Source organism: Phyllobates terribilis, unplaced genomic scaffold (assembly GCF_046119375.1).
Source record: "Phyllobates terribilis strain yellow unplaced genomic scaffold, ASM4611937v1 Scaffold_124__1_contigs__length_5142088, whole genome shotgun sequence".
In the NCBI taxonomy this organism is placed as follows: Eukaryota; Metazoa; Chordata; class Amphibia; order Anura; family Dendrobatidae; genus Phyllobates; species Phyllobates terribilis.
The window spans coordinates 3,743,639-3,761,220 of NW_027362884.1; the positions used below are offsets into that span (position 1 = coordinate 3,743,639).

General features: G+C 45.2%; 13 non-coding genes and 1 pseudogene across 13 annotated transcripts; all 14 read left to right on the forward strand.

Moving 5' to 3' along the window:
• Positions 1–208: 208 nt before the first annotated feature.
• On the forward strand, positions 209–399 carry LOC141203497 (U2 spliceosomal RNA). The gene has a single exon (XR_012274538.1). It is a non-coding gene; the product is annotated as a U2 spliceosomal RNA (small nuclear RNA).
• A 1,117-nt stretch (positions 400–1,516) lies between these two features.
• Positions 1,517–1,707, forward strand: LOC141203498 (U2 spliceosomal RNA). Its single transcript, XR_012274539.1, has one exon. It is a non-coding gene; the product is annotated as a U2 spliceosomal RNA (small nuclear RNA).
• A 1,118-nt stretch (positions 1,708–2,825) lies between these two features.
• On the forward strand, positions 2,826–3,016 carry LOC141203856 (U2 spliceosomal RNA). Its single transcript, XR_012274879.1, has one exon. It is a non-coding gene; the product is annotated as a U2 spliceosomal RNA (small nuclear RNA).
• A 1,115-nt stretch (positions 3,017–4,131) lies between these two features.
• Positions 4,132–4,322, forward strand: LOC141203499 (U2 spliceosomal RNA). The gene has a single exon (XR_012274540.1). It is a non-coding gene; the product is annotated as a U2 spliceosomal RNA (small nuclear RNA).
• A 1,115-nt stretch (positions 4,323–5,437) lies between these two features.
• Positions 5,438–5,628, forward strand: LOC141203829 (U2 spliceosomal RNA). Its single transcript, XR_012274853.1, has one exon. It is a non-coding gene; the product is annotated as a U2 spliceosomal RNA (small nuclear RNA).
• Positions 5,629–6,743: 1,115 nt separating this feature from the next.
• Positions 6,744–6,934, forward strand: LOC141203500 (U2 spliceosomal RNA). Its single transcript, XR_012274541.1, has one exon. It is a non-coding gene; the product is annotated as a U2 spliceosomal RNA (small nuclear RNA).
• Positions 6,935–8,049: 1,115 nt separating this feature from the next.
• LOC141203831 (U2 spliceosomal RNA) lies at positions 8,050–8,240 on the forward strand. Its single transcript, XR_012274855.1, has one exon. It is a non-coding gene; the product is annotated as a U2 spliceosomal RNA (small nuclear RNA).
• Positions 8,241–9,358: 1,118 nt separating this feature from the next.
• Positions 9,359–9,549, forward strand: LOC141203163 (U2 spliceosomal RNA). The gene has a single exon (XR_012274300.1). It is a non-coding gene; the product is annotated as a U2 spliceosomal RNA (small nuclear RNA).
• Positions 9,550–10,664: 1,115 nt separating this feature from the next.
• On the forward strand, positions 10,665–10,855 carry LOC141203503 (U2 spliceosomal RNA). Its single transcript, XR_012274543.1, has one exon. It is a non-coding gene; the product is annotated as a U2 spliceosomal RNA (small nuclear RNA).
• A 1,115-nt stretch (positions 10,856–11,970) lies between these two features.
• On the forward strand, positions 11,971–12,161 carry LOC141203504 (U2 spliceosomal RNA). The gene has a single exon (XR_012274544.1). It is a non-coding gene; the product is annotated as a U2 spliceosomal RNA (small nuclear RNA).
• A 1,115-nt stretch (positions 12,162–13,276) lies between these two features.
• Positions 13,277–13,467, forward strand: LOC141203505 (U2 spliceosomal RNA). The gene has a single exon (XR_012274545.1). It is a non-coding gene; the product is annotated as a U2 spliceosomal RNA (small nuclear RNA).
• Positions 13,468–14,579: 1,112 nt separating this feature from the next.
• LOC141203506 (U2 spliceosomal RNA) lies at positions 14,580–14,770 on the forward strand. Its single transcript, XR_012274546.1, has one exon. It is a non-coding gene; the product is annotated as a U2 spliceosomal RNA (small nuclear RNA).
• A 1,115-nt stretch (positions 14,771–15,885) lies between these two features.
• LOC141203507 (U2 spliceosomal RNA) lies at positions 15,886–16,076 on the forward strand. The gene has a single exon (XR_012274547.1). It is a non-coding gene; the product is annotated as a U2 spliceosomal RNA (small nuclear RNA).
• Positions 16,077–17,191: 1,115 nt separating this feature from the next.
• Positions 17,192–17,265, forward strand: LOC141203312 (U2 spliceosomal RNA; annotated as a pseudogene).
• Positions 17,266–17,582: the final 317 nt, after the last annotated feature.

Here is a 17,582-nt window from a genome sequence, read left to right on the forward strand (position 1 = left end):
CAGGGGGTGAAGGTGCTGTGTTTAAAGAGGTGGAGTTATGCAGATCTAAAACGCGTGGATTGCAGCAGCAGCAAGCCGAAAAGTGCAGGCATGTAAGGGATCTAGAGGTTGACAACATGTCTTCTTAACGGGAGTCCAGGAGCTCATCTCCACAAATGGACTTTTCAGGATCCTTGGGTGGCTCCGTAGTTTGAAACCAATTCTGGTTATCGCTTCTCGGCCTTTTGGCTAAGATCAAGTGTAGTATCTGTTCTTATCAGTTTAATATCTGATACGTCCCCTATCTGGGGACCATATATTAAATGGATTTTTAGAACAGGGAGATGGAAAAAGAGCTTGCTCTGTCCACTCCACGCATTGACCTGGTATTGCAGTATCTCCAGGACCGGTGCACCCCTTCTTTAATGCAGTTTCTAAAATCAGAAAGAATTGAATTCAATGTTTTTTGTTCATTTTGCTTGTTTGTCGGATTTTGGGATGGACTCTTTGGCTTTGCTTTTCTTCTCCTCATTGGATTTTTCATGTTCAAAGTTGCAGAAGCCAGATTACAAGCTCATTTTGGTTCAACTTCAGCAACTGTGCATTGCATTGCCATGTAATGTGATGCAATGCTATCTTTCTAGCTCTCCCTTTTTACTTCCTTTTGGATAAACAGACATATTAGGCAAGCATTTTGGAGCTTTCACCTAAATAACTACAGGTGGTGAGATAAGCTGCACAATATAATTGACCTTTCAGTATATTGTTGCACACACACCATCTATTTAGCAAATGCCCTTGTTATCAACAGCAGCCTTTTAAACTCACCTGAGCTAACAGGTATGTGCGCTGGTTACTCTGCTGCGCTTAAAATTTCTTTTTTGGTTTGCTACAATGCCTTTTCTGAAACGTTGTCTCCCTCTGCTGGAACACTGACTTCTTTCATTTAATGCCTGCAGACTATAAAAGAGAACCCAACCCAAAAAGTTTGGTTGATTAGTCTGTGGCATTCTGTTAAACTGTTGCTTATGGCGGTCTCTGTGAGCTTCTCAGCGACATTCAGCCAGCCAGGTATCCTGCCTGCAGTAGATGGAATGTGGCAATGGAACGCTGGCTGCGCGTGTCATAATAGGCTCTGAGCCTTTATATACCTGTGCACAGCAGCAGCCACCTTCAGTCTGCTGCTGGACAGCCAGCAGCAGCAGCAGCAGCAGGAGAGGTATGTAATCAGGAGCCCTCCTGCTAAGGGTAGACAGCTGCTCGTTCCACCCCACCCCCCGCCTTAATTGGTTCTCCTCCCTTCCAACGGTGTTGAGGCGGGTGGGAACAGCAGGGGGTGAAGGTGCTGTGTTTAAAGAGGTGGAGTTATGCAGATCTAAAACGCGTGGATTGCAGCAGCAGCAAGCCGAAAAGTGCAGGCATGTAAGGGATCTAGAGGTTGACAACATGTCTTTTAACGGGAGTCCAGGAGCTCATCTCCACAAATGGACTTTTCAGGATCCTTGGGTGGCTCCGTAGTTTGAAACCAATTCTGGTTATCGCTTCTCGGCCTTTTGGCTAAGATCAAGTGTAGTATCTGTTCTTATCAGTTTAATATCTGATACGTCCCCTATCTGGGGACCATATATTAAATGGATTTTTAGAACAGGGAGATGGAAAAAGAGCTTGCTCTGTCCACTCCACGCATTGACCTGGTATTGCAGTATCTCCAGGACCGGTGCACCCCTTCTTTAATGCAGTTTCTAAAATCAGAAAGAATTGAATTCAATGTTTTTTGTTCATTTTGCTTGTTTGTCGGATTTTGGGATGGACTCTTTGGCTTTGCTTTTCTTCTCCTCATTGGATTTTTCATGTTCAAAGTTGCAGAAGCCAGATTACAAGCTCATTTTGGTTCAACTTCAGCAACTGTGCATTGCATTGCCATGTAATGTGATGCAATGCTATCTTTCTAGCTCTCCCTTTTTACTTCCTTTTGGATAAACAGACATATTAGGCAAGCATTTTGGAGCTTTCACCTAAATAACTACAGGTGGTGAGATAAGCTGCACAATATAATTGACCTTTCAGTATATTGTTGCACACACACCATCTATTTAGCAAATGCCCTTGTTATCAACAGCAGCCTTTTAAACTCACCTGAGCTAACAGGTATGTGCGCTGGTTACTCTGCTGCGCTTAAAATTTCTTTTTTGGTTTGCTACAATGCCTTTTCTGAAACGTTGTCTCCCTCTGCTGGAACACTGACTTCTTTCATTTAATGCCTGCAGACTATAAAAGAGAACCCAACCCAAAAAGTTTGGTTGATTAGTCTGTGGCATTCTGTTAAACTGTTGCTTATGGCGGTCTCTGTGAGCTTCTCAGCGACATTCAGCCAGCCAGGTATCCTGCCTGCAGTAGATGGAATGTGGCAATGGAACGCTGGCTGCGCGTGTCATAATAGGCTCTGAGCCTTTATATACCTGTGCACAGCAGCAGCCACCTTCAGTCTGCTGCTGGACAGCCAGCAGCAGCAGCAGCAGCAGGAGAGGTATGTAATCAGGAGCCCTCCTGCTAAGGGTAGACAGCTGCTCGTTCCAACCCACCCCCCGCCTTAATTGGTTCTCCTCCCTTCCAACGGTGTTGAGGCGGGTGGGAACAGCAGGGGGTGAAGGTGCTGTGTTTAAAGAGGTGGAGTTATGCAGATCTAAAACGCGTGGATTGCAGCAGCAGCAAGCCGAAAAGTGCAGGCATGTAAGGGATCTAGAGGTTGACAACATGTCTTCTTAACGGGAGTCCAGGAGCTCATCTCCACAAATGGACTTTTCAGGATCCTTGGGTGGCTCCGTAGTTTGAAACCAATTCTGGTTATCGCTTCTCGGCCTTTTGGCTAAGATCAAGTGTAGTATCTGTTCTTATCAGTTTATTATCTGATACGTCCCCTATCTGGGGACCATATATTAAATGGATTTTTAGAACAGGGAGATGGAAAAAGAGCTTGCTCTGTCCACTCCACGCATTGACCTGGTATTGCAGTATCTCCAGGACCGGTGCACCCCTTCTTTAATGCAGTTTCTAAAATCAGAAAGAATTGAATTCAATGTTTTTTGTTCATTTTGCTTGTTTGTCGGATTTTGGGATGGACTCTTTGGCTTTGCTTTTCTTCTCCTCATTGGATTTTTCATGTTCAAAGTTGCAGAAGCCAGATTACAAGCTCATTTTGGTTCAACTTCAGCAACTGTGCATTGCATTGCCATGTAATGTGATGCAATGCTATCTTTCTAGCTCTCCCTTTTTACTTCCTTTTGGATAAACAGACATATTAGGCAAGCATTTTGGAGCTTTCACCTAAATAACTACAGGTGGTGAGATAAGCTGCACAATATAATTGACCTTTCAGTATATTGTTGCACACACACCATCTATTTAGCAAATGCCCTTGTTATCAACAGCAGCCTTTTAAACTCACCTGAGCTAACAGGTATGTGCGCTGGTTACTCTGCTGCACTTAAAATTTCTTTTTTGGTTTGCTACAATGCCTTTTCTGAAACGTTGTCTCCCTCTGCTGGAACACTGACTTCTTTCATTTAATGCCTGCAGACTATAAAAGAGAACCCAACCCAAAAAGTTTGGTTGATTAGTCTGTGGCATTCTGTTAAACTGTTGCTTATGGCGGTCTCTGTGAGCTTCTCAGCGACATTCAGCCAGCCAGGTATCCTGCCTGCAGTAGATGGAATGTGGCAATGGAACACTGGCTGCGCGTGTCATAATAGGCTATGAGCCTTTATATACCTGTGCACAGCAGCAGCCACCTTCAGTCTGCTGCTGGACAGCCAGCAGCAGCAGCAGCAGGAGAGGTATGTAATCAGGAGCCCTCCTGCTAAGGGTAGACAGCTGCTCGTTCCACCCCACCCCCCGCCTTAATTGGTTCTCCTCCCTTCCAACGGTGTTGAGGCGGGTGGGAACAGCAGGGGGTGAAGGTGCTGTGTTTAAAGAGGTGGAGTTATGCAGATCTAAAACGCGTGGATTGCAGCAGCAGCAAGCCGAAAAGTGCAGGCATGTAAGGGATCTAGAGGTTGACAACATGTCTTCTTAACGGGAGTCCAGGAGCTCATCTCCACAAATGGACTTTTCAGGATCCTTGGGTGGCTCCGTAGTTTGAAACCAATTCTGGTTATCGCTTCTCGGCCTTTTGGCTAAGATCAAGTGTAGTATCTGTTCTTATCAGTTTAATATCTGATACGTCCCCTATCTGGGGACCATATATTAAATGGATTTTTAGAACAGGGAGATGGAAAAAGAGCTTGCTCTGTCCACTCCACGCATTGACCTGGTATTGCAGTATCTCCAGGACCGGTGCACCCCTTCTTTAATGCAGTTTCTAAAATCAGAAAGAATTGAATTCAATGTTTTTTGTTCATTTTGCTTGTTTGTCGGATTTTGGGATGGACTCTTTGGCTTTGCTTTTCTTCTCCTCATTGGATTTTTCATGTTCAAAGTTGCAGAAGCCAGATTACAAGCTCATTTTGGTTCAACTTCAGCAACTGTGCATTGCATTGCCATGTAATGTGATGCAATGCTATCTTTCTAGCTCTCCCTTTTTACTTCCTTTTGGATAAACAGACATATTAGGCAAGCATTTTGGAGCTTTCACCTAAATAACTACAGGTGGTGAGATAAGCTGCACAATATAATTGACCTTTCAGTATATTGTTGCACACACACCATCTATTTAGCAAATGCCCTTGTTATCAACAGCAGCCTTTTAAACTCACCTGAGCTAACAGGTATGTGCGCTGGTTACTCTGCTGCGCTTAAAATTTCTTTTTTGGTTTGCTACAATGCCTTTTCTGAAACGTTGTCTCCCTCTGCTGGAACACTGACTTCTTTCATTTAATGCCTGCAGACTATAAAAGAGAACCCAACCCAAAAAGTTTGGTTGATTAGTCTGTGGCATTATGTTAAACTGTTGCTTATGGCGGTCTCTGTGAGCTTCTCAGCGACATTCAGCCAGCCAGGTATCCTGCCTGCAGTAGATGGAATGTGGCAATGGAACGCTGGCTGCGCGTGTCATAATAGGCTCTGAGCCTTTATATACCTGTGCACAGCAGCAGCCACCTTCAGTCTGCTGCTGGACAGCCAGCAGCAGCAGCAGCAGGAGAGGTATGTAATCAGGAGCCCTCCTGCTAAGGGTAGACAGCTGCTCGTTCCACCCCACCCCCCGCCTTAATTGGTTCTCCTCCCTTCCAACGGTGTTGAGGCGGGTGGGAACAGCAGGGGGTGAAGGTGCTGTGTTTAAAGAGGTGGAGTTATGCAGATCTAAAACGCGTGGATTGCAGCAGCAGCAAGCCGAAAAGTGCAGGCATGTAAGGGATCTAGAGGTTGACAACATGTCTTCTTAACGGGAGTCCAGGAGCTCATCTCCACAAATGGACTTTTCAGGATCCTTGGGTGGCTCCGTAGTTTGAAACCAATTCTGGTTATCGCTTCTCGGCCTTTTGGCTAAGATCAAGTGTAGTATCTGTTCTTATCAGTTTAATATCTGATACGTCCCCTATCTGGGGACCATATATTCAATGGATTTTTAGAACAGGGAGATGGAAAAAGAGCTTGCTCTGTCCACTCCACGCATTGACCTGGTATTGCAGTATCTCCAGGACCGGTGCACCCCTTCTTTAATGCAGTTTCTAAAATCAGAAAGAATTGAATTCAATGTTTTTTGTTCATTTTGCTTGTTTGTCGGATTTTGGGATGGACTCTTTGGCTTTGCTTTTCTTCTCCTCATTGGATTTTTCATGTTCAAAGTTGCAGAAGCCAGATTACAAGCTCATTTTGGTTCAACTTCAGCAACTGTGCATTGCATTGCCATGTAATGTGATGCAATGCTATCTTTCTAGCTCTCCCTTTTTACTTCCTTTTGGATAAACAGACATATTAGGCAAGCATTTTGGAGCTTTCACCTAAATAACTACAGGTGGTGAGATAAGCTGCACAATATAATTGACCTTTCAGTATATTGTTGCACACACACCATCTATTTAGCAAATGCCCTTGTTGTCAACAGCAGCCTTTTAAACTCACCTGAGCTAACAGGTATGTGCGCTGGTTACTCTGCTGCGCTTAAAATTTCTTTTTTGGTTTGCTACAATGCCTTTTCTGAAACGTTGTCTCCCTCTGCTGGAACACTGACTTCTTTCATTTAATGCCTGCAGACTATAAAAGAGAACCCAACCCAAAAAGTTTGGTTGATTAGTCTGTGGCATTCTGTTAAACTGTTGCTTATGGCGGTCTCTGTGAGCTTCTCAGCGACATTCAGCCAGCCAGGTATCCTGCCTGCAGTAGATGGAATGTGGCAATGGAACGCTGGCTGCGCGTGTCATAATAGGCTATGAGCCTTTATATACCTGTGCACAGCAGCAGCCACCTTCAGTCTGCTGCTGGACAGCCAGCAGCAGCAGCAGCAGGAGAGGTATGTAATCAGGAGCCCTCCTGCTAAGGGTAGACAGCTGCTCGTTCCACCCCACCCCCCGCCTTAATTGGTTCTCCTCCCTTCCAACGGTGTTGAGGCGGGTGGGAACAGCAGGGGGTGAAGGTGCTGTGTTTAAAGAGGTGGAGTTATGCAGATCTAAAACGCGTGGATTGCAGCAGCAGCAAGCCGAAAAGTGCAGGCATGTAAGGGATCTAGAGGTTGACAACATGTCTTCTTAACGGGAGTCCAGGAGCTCATCTCCACAAATGGACTTTTCAGGATCCTTGGGTGGCTCCGTAGTTTGAAACCAATTCTGGTTATCGCTTCTCGGCCTTTTGGCTAAGATCAAGTGTAGTATCTGTTCTTATCAGTTTAATATCTGATACGTCCCCTATCTGGGGACCATATATTAAATGGATTTTTAGAACAGGGAGATGGAAAAAGAGCTTGCTCTGTCCACTCCACGCATTGACCTGGTATTGCAGTATCTCCAGGACCGGTGCACCCCTTCTTTAATGCAGTTTCTAAAATCAGAAAGAATTGAATTCAATGTTTTTTGTTCATTTTGCTTGTTTGTCGGATTTTGGGATGGACTCTTTGGCTTTGCTTTTCTTCTCCTCATTGGATTTTTCATGTTCAAAGTTGCAGAAGCCAGATTACAAGCTCATTTTGGTTCAACTTCAGCAACTGTGCATTGCATTGCCATGTAATGTGATGCAATGCTATCTTTCTAGCTCTCCCTTTTTACTTCCTTTTGGATAAACAGACATATTAGGCAAGCATTTTGGAGCTTTCACCTAAATAACTACAGGTGGTGAGATAAGCTGCACAATATAATTGACCTTTCAGTATATTGTTGCACACACACCATCTATTTAGCAAATGCCCTTGTTATCAACAGCAGCCTTTTAAACTCACCTGAGCTAACAGGTATGTGCGCTGGTTACTCTGCTGCGCTTAAAATTTCTTTTTTGGTTTGCTACAATGCCTTTTCTGAAACGTTGTCTCCCTCTGCTGGAACACTGACTTCTTTCATTTAATGCCTGCAGACTATAAAAGAGAACCCAACCCAAAAAGTTTGGTTGATTAGTCTGTGGCATTATGTTAAACTGTTGCTTATGGCGGTCTCTGTGAGCTTCTCAGCGACATTCAGCCAGCCAGGTATCCTGCCTGCAGTAGATGGAATGTGGCAATGGAACGCTGGCTGCGCGTGTCATAATAGGCTCTGAGCCTTTATATACCTGTGCACAGCAGCAGCCACCTTCAGTCTGCTGCTGGACAGCCAGCAGCAGCAGCAGCAGGAGAGGTATGTAATCAGGAGCCCTCCTGCTAAGGGTAGACAGCTGCTCGTTCCACCCCACCCCCCGCCTTAATTGGTTCTCCTCCCTTCCAACGGTGTTGAGGCGGGTGGGAACAGCAGGGGGTGAAGGTGCTGTGTTTAAAGAGGTGGAGTTATGCAGATCTAAAACGCGTGGATTGCAGCAGCAGCAAGCCGAAAAGTGCAGGCATGTAAGGGATCTAGAGGTTGACAACATGTCTTCTTAACGGGAGTCCAGGAGCTCATCTCCACAAATGGACTTTTCAGGATCCTTGGGTGGCTCCGTAGTTTGAAACCAATTCTGGTTATCGCTTCTCGGCCTTTTGGCTAAGATCAAGTGTAGTATCTGTTCTTATCAGTTTAATATCTGATACGTCCCCTATCTGGGGACCATATATTCAATGGATTTTTAGAACAGGGAGATGGAAAAAGAGCTTGCTCTGTCCACTCCACGCATTGACCTGGTATTGCAGTATCTCCAGGACCGGTGCACCCCTTCTTTAATGCAGTTTCTAAAATCAGAAAGAATTGAATTCAATGTTTTTTGTTCATTTTGCTTGTTTGTCGGATTTTGGGATGGACTCTTTGGCTTTGCTTTTCTTCTCCTCATTGGATTTTTCATGTTCAAAGTTGCAGAAGCCAGATTACAAGCTCATTTTGGTTCAACTTCAGCAACTGTGCATTGCATTGCCATGTAATGTGATGCAATGCTATCTTTCTAGCTCTCCCTTTTTACTTCCTTTTGGATAAACAGACATATTAGGCAAGCATTTTGGAGCTTTCACCTAAATAACTACAGGTGGTGAGATAAGCTGCACAATATAATTGACCTTTCAGTATATTGTTGCACACACACCATCTATTTAGCAAATGCCCTTGTTGTCAACAGCAGCCTTTTAAACTCACCTGAGCTAACAGGTATGTGCGCTGGTTACTCTGCTGCGCTTAAAATTTCTTTTTTGGTTTGCTACAATGCCTTTTCTGAAACGTTGTCTCCCTCTGCTGGAACACTGACTTCTTTCATTTAATGCCTGCAGACTATAAAAGAGAACCCAACCCAAAAAGTTTGGTTGATTAGTCTGTGGCATTCTGTTAAACTGTTGCTTATGGCGGTCTCTGTGAGCTTCTCAGCGACATTCAGCCAGCCAGGTATCCTGCCTGCAGTAGATGGAATGTGGCAATGGAACGCTGGCTGCGCGTGTCATAATAGGCTCTGAGCCTTTATATACCTGTGCACAGCAGCAGCCACCTTCAGTCTGCTGCTGGACAGCCAGCAGCAGCAGCAGCAGCAGGAGAGGTATGTAATCAGGAGCCCTCCTGCTAAGGGTAGACAGCTGCTCGTTCCACCCCACCCCCCGCCTTAATTGGTTCTCCTCCCTTCCAACGGTGTTGAGGCGGGTGGGAACAGCAGGGGGTGAAGGTGCTGTGTTTAAAGAGGTGGAGTTATGCAGATCTAAAACGCGTGGATTGCAGCAGCAGCAAGCCGAAAAGTGCAGGCATGTAAGGGATCTAGAGGTTGACAACATGTCTTCTTAACGGGAGTCCAGGAGCTCATCTCCACAAATGGACTTTTCAGGATCCTTGGGTGGCTCCGTAGTTTGAAACCAATTCTGGTTATCGCTTCTCGGCCTTTTGGCTAAGATCAAGTGTAGCATCTGTTCTTATCAGTTTAATATCTGATACGTCCCCTATCTGGGGACCATATATTAAATGGATTTTTAGAACAGGGAGATGGAAAAAGAGCTTGCTCTGTCCACTCCACGCATTGACCTGCTATTGCAGTATCTCCAGGACCGGTGCACCCCTTCTTTCATGCAGTTTCTAAAATCAGAAAGAATTGAATTCAATGTTTTTTGTTCATTTTGCTTGTTTGTCGGATTTTGGGATGGACTCTTTGGCTTTGCTTTTCTTCTCCTCATTGGATTTTTCATGTTCAAAGTTGCAGAAGCCAGATTACAAGCTCATTTTGGTTCAACTTCAGCAACTGTGCATTGCATTGCCATGTAATGTGATGCAATGCTATCTTTCTAGCTCTCCCTTTTTACTTCCTTTTGGATAAACAGACATATTAGGCAAGCATTTTGGAGCTTTCACCTAAATAACTACAGGTGGTGAGATAAGCTGCACAATATAATTGACCTTTCAGTATATTGTTGCACACACACCATCTATTTAGCAAATGCCCTTGTTATCAACAGCAGCCTTTTAAACTCACCTGAGCTAACAGGTATGTGCGCTGGTTTCTCTGCTGCGCGTAAAATTTTTTTTTTGGTTTACTACAATGCCTTTTCTGAAACGTTGTCTCCCTCTGCTGGAACACTGACTTCTTTCATTTAATGCCTGCAGACTATAAAAGAGAACCCAACCCAAAAAGTTTGGTTGATTAGTCTGTGGCATTCTGTTAAACTGTTGCTTATGGCGGTCTCTGTGAGCTTCTCAGCGACATTCAGCCAGCCAGGTATCCTGCCTGCAGTAGATGGAATGTGGCAATGGAACGCTGGCTGCGCGTGTCATAATAGGCTCTGAGCCTTTATATACCTGTGCACAGCAGCAGCCACCTTCAGTCTGCTGCTGGACAGCCAGCAGCAGCAGCAGCAGGAGAGGTATGTAATCAGGAGCCCTCCTGCTAAGGGTAGACAGCTGCTCGTTCCACCCCACCCCCCGCCTTAATTGGTTCTCCTCCCTTCCAACGGTGTTGAGGCGGGTGGGAACAGCAGGGGGTGAAGGTGCTGTGTTTAAAGAGGTGGAGTTATGCAGATCTAAAACGCGTGGATTGCAGCAGCAGCAAGCCGAAAAGTGCAGGCATGTAAGGGATCTAGAGGTTGACAACATGTCTTCTTAACGGGAGTCCAGGAGCTCATCTCCACAAATGGACTTTTCAGGATCCTTGGGTGGCTCCGTAGTTTGAAACCAATTCTGGTTATCGCTTCTCGGCCTTTTGGCTAAGATCAAGTGTAGTATCTGTTCTTATCAGTTTAATATCTGATACGTCCCCTATCTGGGGACCATATATTAAATGGATTTTTAGAACAGGGAGATGGAAAAAGAGCTTGCTCTGTCCACTCCACGCATTGACCTGGTATTGCAGTATCTCCAGGACCGGTGCACCCCTTCTTTAATGCAGTTTCTAAAATCAGAAAGAATTGAATTCAATGTTTTTTGTTCATTTTGCTTGTTTGTCGGATTTTGGGATGGACTCTTTGGCTTTGCTTTTCTTCTCCTCATTGGATTTTTCATGTTCAAAGTTGCAGAAGCCAGATTACAAGCTCATTTTGGTTCAACTTCAGCAACTGTGCATTGCATTGCCATGTAATGTGATGCAATGCTATCTTTCTAGCTCTCCCTTTTTACTTCCTTTTGGATAAACAGACATATTAGGCAAGCATTTTGGAGCTTTCACCTAAATAACTACAGGTGGTGAGATAAGCTGCACAATATAATTGACCTTTCAGTATATTGTTGCACACACACCATCTATTTAGCAAATGCCCTTGTTATCAACAGCAGCCTTTTAAACTCACCTGAGCTAACAGGTATGTGCGCTGGTTACTCTGCTGCGCTTAAAATTTCTTTTTTGGTTTGCTACAATGCCTTTTCTGAAACGTTGTCTCCCTCTGCTGGAACACTGACTTCTTTCATTTAATGCCTGCAGACTATAAAAGAGAACCCAACCCAAAAAGTTTGGTTGATTAGTCTGTGGCATTCTGTTAAACTGTTGCTTATGGCGGTCTCTGTGAGCTTCTCAGCGACATTCAGCCAGCCAGGTATCCTGCCTGCAGTAGATGGAATGTGGCAATGGAACGCTGGCTGCGCGTGTCATAATAGGCTCTGAGCCTTTATATACCTGTGCACAGCAGCAGCCACCTTCAGTCTGCTGCTGGACAGCCAGCAGCAGCAGCAGCAGGAGAGGTATGTAATCAGGAGCCCTCCTGCTAAGGGTAGACAGCTGCTCGTTCCACCCCACCCCCCGCCTTAATTGGTTCTCCTCCCTTCCAACGGTGTTGAGGCGGGTGGGAACAGCAGGGGGTGAAGGTGCTGTGTTTAAAGAGGTGGAGTTATGCAGATCTAAAACGCGTGGATTGCAGCAGCAGCAAGCCGAAAAGTGCAGGCATGTAAGGGATCTAGAGGTTGACAACATGTCTTCTTAACGGGAGTCCAGGAGCTCATCTCCACAAATGGACTTTTCAGGATCCTTGGGTGGCTCCGTAGTTTGAAACCAATTCTGGTTATCGCTTCTCGGCCTTTTGGCTAAGATCAAGTGTAGTATCTGTTCTTATCAGTTTAATATCTGATACGTCCCCTATCTGGGGACCATATATTAAATGGATTTTTAGAACAGGGAGATGGAAAAAGAGCTTGCTCTGTCCACTCCACGCATTGACCTGGTATTGCAGTATCTCCAGGACCGGTGCACCCCTTCTTTAATGCAGTTTCTAAAATCAGAAAGAATTGAATTCAATGTTTTTTGTTCATTTTGCTTGTTTGTCGGATTTTGGGATGGACTCTTTGGCTTTGCTTTTCTTCTCCTCATTGGATTTTTCATGTTCAAAGTTGCAGAAGCCAGATTACAAGCTCATTTTGGTTCAACTTCAGCAACTGTGCATTGCATTGCCATGTAATGTGATGCAATGCTATCTTTCTAGCTCTCCCTTTTTACTTCCTTTTGGATAAACAGACATATTAGGCAAGCATTTTGGAGCTTTCACCTAAATAACTACAGGTGGTGAGATAAGCTGCACAATATAATTGACCTTTCAGTATATTGTTGCACACACACCATCTATTTAGCAAATGCCCTTGTTATCAACAGCAGCCTTTTAAACTCACCTGAGCTAACAGGTATGTGCGCTGGTTACTCTGCTGCGCTTAAAATTTCTTTTTTGGTTTGCTACAATGCCTTTTCTGAAACGTTGTCTCCCTCTGCTGGAACACTGACTTCTTTCATTTAATGCCTGCAGACTATAAAAGAGAACCCAACCCAAAAAGTTTGGTTGATTAGTCTGTGGCATTCTGTTAAACTGTTGCTTATGGCGGTCTCTGTGAGCTTCTCAGCGACATTCAGCCAGCCAGGTATCCTGCCTGCAGTAGATGGAATGTGGCAATGGAACGCTGGCTGCGCGTGTCATAATAGGCTCTGAGCCTTTATATACCTGTGCACAGCAGCAGCCACCTTCAGTCTGCTGCTGGACAGCCAGCAGCAGCAGCAGCAGGAGAGGTATGTAATCAGGAGCCCTCCTGCTAAGGGTAGACAGCTGCTCGTTCCACCCCACCCCCCGCCTTAATTGGTTCTCCTCCCTTCCAACGGTGTTGAGGCGGGTGGGAACAGCAGGGGGTGAAGGTGCTGTGTTTAAAGAGGTGGAGTTATGCAGATCTAAAACGCGTGGATTGCAGCAGCAGCAAGCCGAAAAGTGCAGGCATGTAAGGGATCTAGAGGTTGACAACATGTCTTCTTAACGGGAGTCCAGGAGCTCATCTCCACAAATGGACTTTTCAGGATCCTTGGGTGGCTCCGTAGTTTGAAACCAATTCTGGTTATCGCTTCTCGGCCTTTTGGCTAAGATCAAGTGTAGTATCTGTTCTTATCAGTTTAATATCTGATACGTCCCCTATCTGGGGACCATATATTAAATGGATTTTTAGAACAGGGAGATGGAAAAAGAGCTTGCTCTGTCCACTCCACGCATTGACCTGGTATTGCAGTATCTCCAGGACCGGTGCACCCCTTCTTTAATGCAGTTTCTAAAATCAGAAAGAATTGAATTCAATGTTTTTTGTTCATTTTGCTTGTTTGTCGGATTTTGGGATGGACTCTTTGGCTTTGCTTTTCTTCTCCTCATTGGATTTTTCATGTTCAAAGTTGCAGAAGCCAGATTACAAGCTCATTTTGGTTCAACTTCAGCAACTGTGCATTGCATTGCCATGTAATGTGATGCAATGCTATCTTTCTAGCTCTCCCTTTTTACTTCCTTTTGGATAAACAGACATATTAGGCAAGCATTTTGGAGCTTTCACCTAAATAACTACAGGTGGTGAGATAAGCTGCACAATATAATTGACCTTTCAGTATATTGTTGCACACACACCATCTATTTAGCAAATGCCCTTGTTATCAACAGCAGCCTTTTAAACTCACCTGAGCTAACAGGTATGTGCGCTGGTTACTCTGCTGCGCTTAAAATTTCTTTTTTGGTTTGCTACAATGCCTTTTCTGAAACGTTGTCTCCCTCTGCTGGAACACTGACTTCTTTCATTTAATGCCTGCAGACTATAAAAGAGAACCCAACCCAAAAAGTTTGGTTGATTAGTCTGTGGCATTCTGTTAAACTGTTGCTTATGGCGGTCTCTGTGAGCTTCTCAGCGACATTCAGCCAGCCAGGTATCCTGCCTGCAGTAGATGGAATGTGGCAATGGAACGCTGGCTGCGCGTGTCATAATAGGCTCTGAGCCTTTATATACCTGTGCACAGCAGCAGCCACCTTCAGTCTGCTGCTGGACAGCCAGCAGCAGCAGCAGGAGAGGTATGTAATCAGGAGCCCTCCTGCTAAGGGTAGACAGCTGCTCGTTCCACCCCACCCCCCGCCTTAATTGGTTCTCCTCCCTTCCAACGGTGTTGAGGCGGGTGGGAACAGCAGGGGGTGAAGGTGCTGTGTTTAAAGAGGTGGAGTTATGCAGATCTAAAACGCGTGGATTGCAGCAGCAGCAAGCCGAAAAGTGCAGGCATGTAAGGGATCTAGAGGTTGACAACATGTCTTCTTAACGGGAGTCCAGGAGCTCATCTCCACAAATGGACTTTTCAGGATCCTTGGGTGGCTCCGTAGTTTGAAACCAATTCTGGTTATCGCTTCTCGGCCTTTTGGCTAAGATCAAGTGTAGTATCTGTTCTTATCAGTTTAATATCTGATACGTCCCCTATCTGGGGACCATATATTAAATGGATTTTTAGAACAGGGAGATGGAAAAAGAGCTTGCTCTGTCCACTCCACGCATTGACCTGGTATTGCAGTATCTCCAGGACCGGTGCACCCCTTCTTTAATGCAGTTTCTAAAATCATAAAGAATTGAATTCAATGTTTTTTGTTCATTTTGCTTGTTTGTCGGATTTTGGGATGGACTCTTTGGCTTTGCTTTTCTTCTCCTCATTGGATTTTTCATGTTCAAAGTTGCAGAAGCCAGATTACAAGCTCATTTTGGTTCAACTTCAGCAACTGTGCATTGCATTGCCATGTAATGTGATGCAATGCTATCTTTCTAGCTCTCCCTTTTTACTTCCTTTTGGATAAACAGACATATTAGGCAAGCATTTTGGAGCTTTCACCTAAATAACTACAGGTGGTGAGATAAGCTGCACAATATAATTGACCTTTCAGTATATTGTTGCACACACACCATCTATTTAGCAAATGCCCTTGTTATCAACAGCAGCCTTTTAAACTCACCTGAGCTAACAGGTATGTGCGCTGGTTACTCTGCTGCGCTTAAAATTTCTTTTTTGGTTTGCTACAATGCCTTTTCTGAAACGTTGTCTCCCTCTGCTGGAACACTGACTTCTTTCATTTAATGCCTGCAGACTATAAAAGAGAACCCAACCCAAAAAGTTTGGTTGATTAGTCTGTGGCATTCTGTTAAACTGTTGCTTATGGCGGTCTCTGTGAGCTTCTCAGCGACATTCAGCCAGCCAGGTATCCTGCCTGCAGTAGATGGAATGTGGCAATGGAACGCTGGCTGCGCGTGTCATAATAGGCTCTGAGCCTTTATATACCTGTGCACAGCAGCAGCCACCTTCAGTCTGCTGCTGGACAGCCAGCAGCAGCAGCAGCAGGAGAGGTATGTAATCAGGAGCCCTCCTGCTAAGGGTAGACAGCTGCTCGTTCCACCCCACCCCCCGCCTTAATTGGTTCTCCTCCCTTCCAACGGTGTTGAGGCGGGTGGGAACAGCAGGGGGTGAAGGTGCTGTGTTTAAAGAGGTGGAGTTATGCAGATCTAAAACGCGTGGATTGCAGCAGCAGCAAGCCGAAAAGTGCAGGCATGTAAGGGATCTAGAGGTTGACAACATGTCTTCTTAACGGGAGTCCAGGAGCTCATCTCCACAAATGGACTTTTCAGGATCCTTGGGTGGCTCCGTAGTTTGAAACCAATTCTGGTTATCGCTTCTCGGCCTTTTGGCTAAGATCAAGTGTAGTATCTGTTCTTATCAGTTTAATATCTGATACGTCCCCTATCTGGGGACCATATATTAAATGGATTTTTAGAACAGGGAGATGGAAAAAGAGCTTGCTCTGTCCACTCCACGCATTGACCTGGTATTGCAGTATCTCCAGGACCGGTGCACCCCTTCTTTAATGCAGTTTCTAAAATCAGAAAGAATTGAATTCAATGTTTTTTGTTCATTTTGCTTGTTTGTCGGATTTTGGGATGGACTCTTTGGCTTTGCTTTTCTTCTCCTCATTGGATTTCTCATGTTCAAAGTTGCAGAAGCCAGATTACAAGCTCATTTTGGTTCAACTTCAGCAACTGTGCATTGCATTGCCATGTAATGTGATGCAATGCTATCTTTCTAGCTCTCCCTTTTTACTTCCTTTTGGATAAACAGACATATTAGGCAAGCATTTTGGAGCTTTCACCTAAATAACTACAGGTGGTGAGATAAGCTGCACAATATAATTGACCTTTCAGTATATTGTTGCACACACACCATCTATTTAGCAAATGCCCTTGTTATCAACAGCAGCCTTTTAAACTCACCTGAGCTAACAGGTATGTGCGCTGGTTACTCTGCTGCGCTTAAAATTTCTTTTTTGGTTTGCTACAATGCCTTTTCTGAAACGTTGTCTCCCTCTGCTGGAACACTGACTTCTTTCATTTAATGCCTGCAGACTATAAAAGAGAACCCAACCCAAAAAGTTTGGTTGATTAGTCTGTGGCATTCTGTTAAACTGTTGCTTATGGCGGTCTCTGTGAGCTTCTCAGCGACATTCAGCCAGCCAGGTATCCTGCCTGCAGTAGATGGAATGTGGCAATGGAACGCTGGCTGCGCGTGTCATAATAGGCTCTGAGCCTTTATATACCTGTGCACAGCAGCAGCCACCTTCAGTCTGCTGCTGGACAGCCAGCAGCAGCAGCAGCAGGAGAGGTATGTAATCAGGAGCCCTCCTGCTAAGGGTAGACAGCTGCTCGTTCCACCCCACCCCCCGCCTTAATTGGTTCTCCTCCCTTCCAACGGTGTTGAGGCGGGTGGGAACAGCAGGGGGTGAAGGTGCTGTGTTTAAAGAGGTGGAGTTATGCAGATCTAAAACGCGTGGATTGCAGCAGCAGCAAGCCGAAAAGTGCAGGCATGTAAGGGATCTAGAGGTTGACAACATGTCTTCTTAACGGGAGTCCAGGAGCTCATCTCCACAAATGGACTTTTCAGGATCCTTGGGTGGCTCCGTAGTTTGAAACCAATTCTGGTTATCGCTTCTCGGCCTTTTGGCTAAGATCAAGTGTAGTATCTGTTGTTTTAAGAACACAAGAGCTACGATCTACACTTGACGAGAGCGATCGAACTCGGAAGGAGAAGAGCTTCGGAGCCCAGCTGACATCGGAGAAGGAAGGCGGATATCGGTGGGAGGAAGAAGCTCTAAAGAATCCAGAAGAAGACGAAGACTCGGAGAAGAATCGGGCTGTCCTGTGGAATCTTCGAGGAAGAAAATCATCGAGACAAAGACCTTTCGGGGAATTTGTCCAGAACACGACGGGAGAAGAATCTGCATAGCTCCACCCATTCCGGGAAGAGTTCCAGATCCAGCTCCAAGAAGTAACTGCAGGAGGAAAGCCATGGCAAGCGCTGCGAGGAAGGCCGAA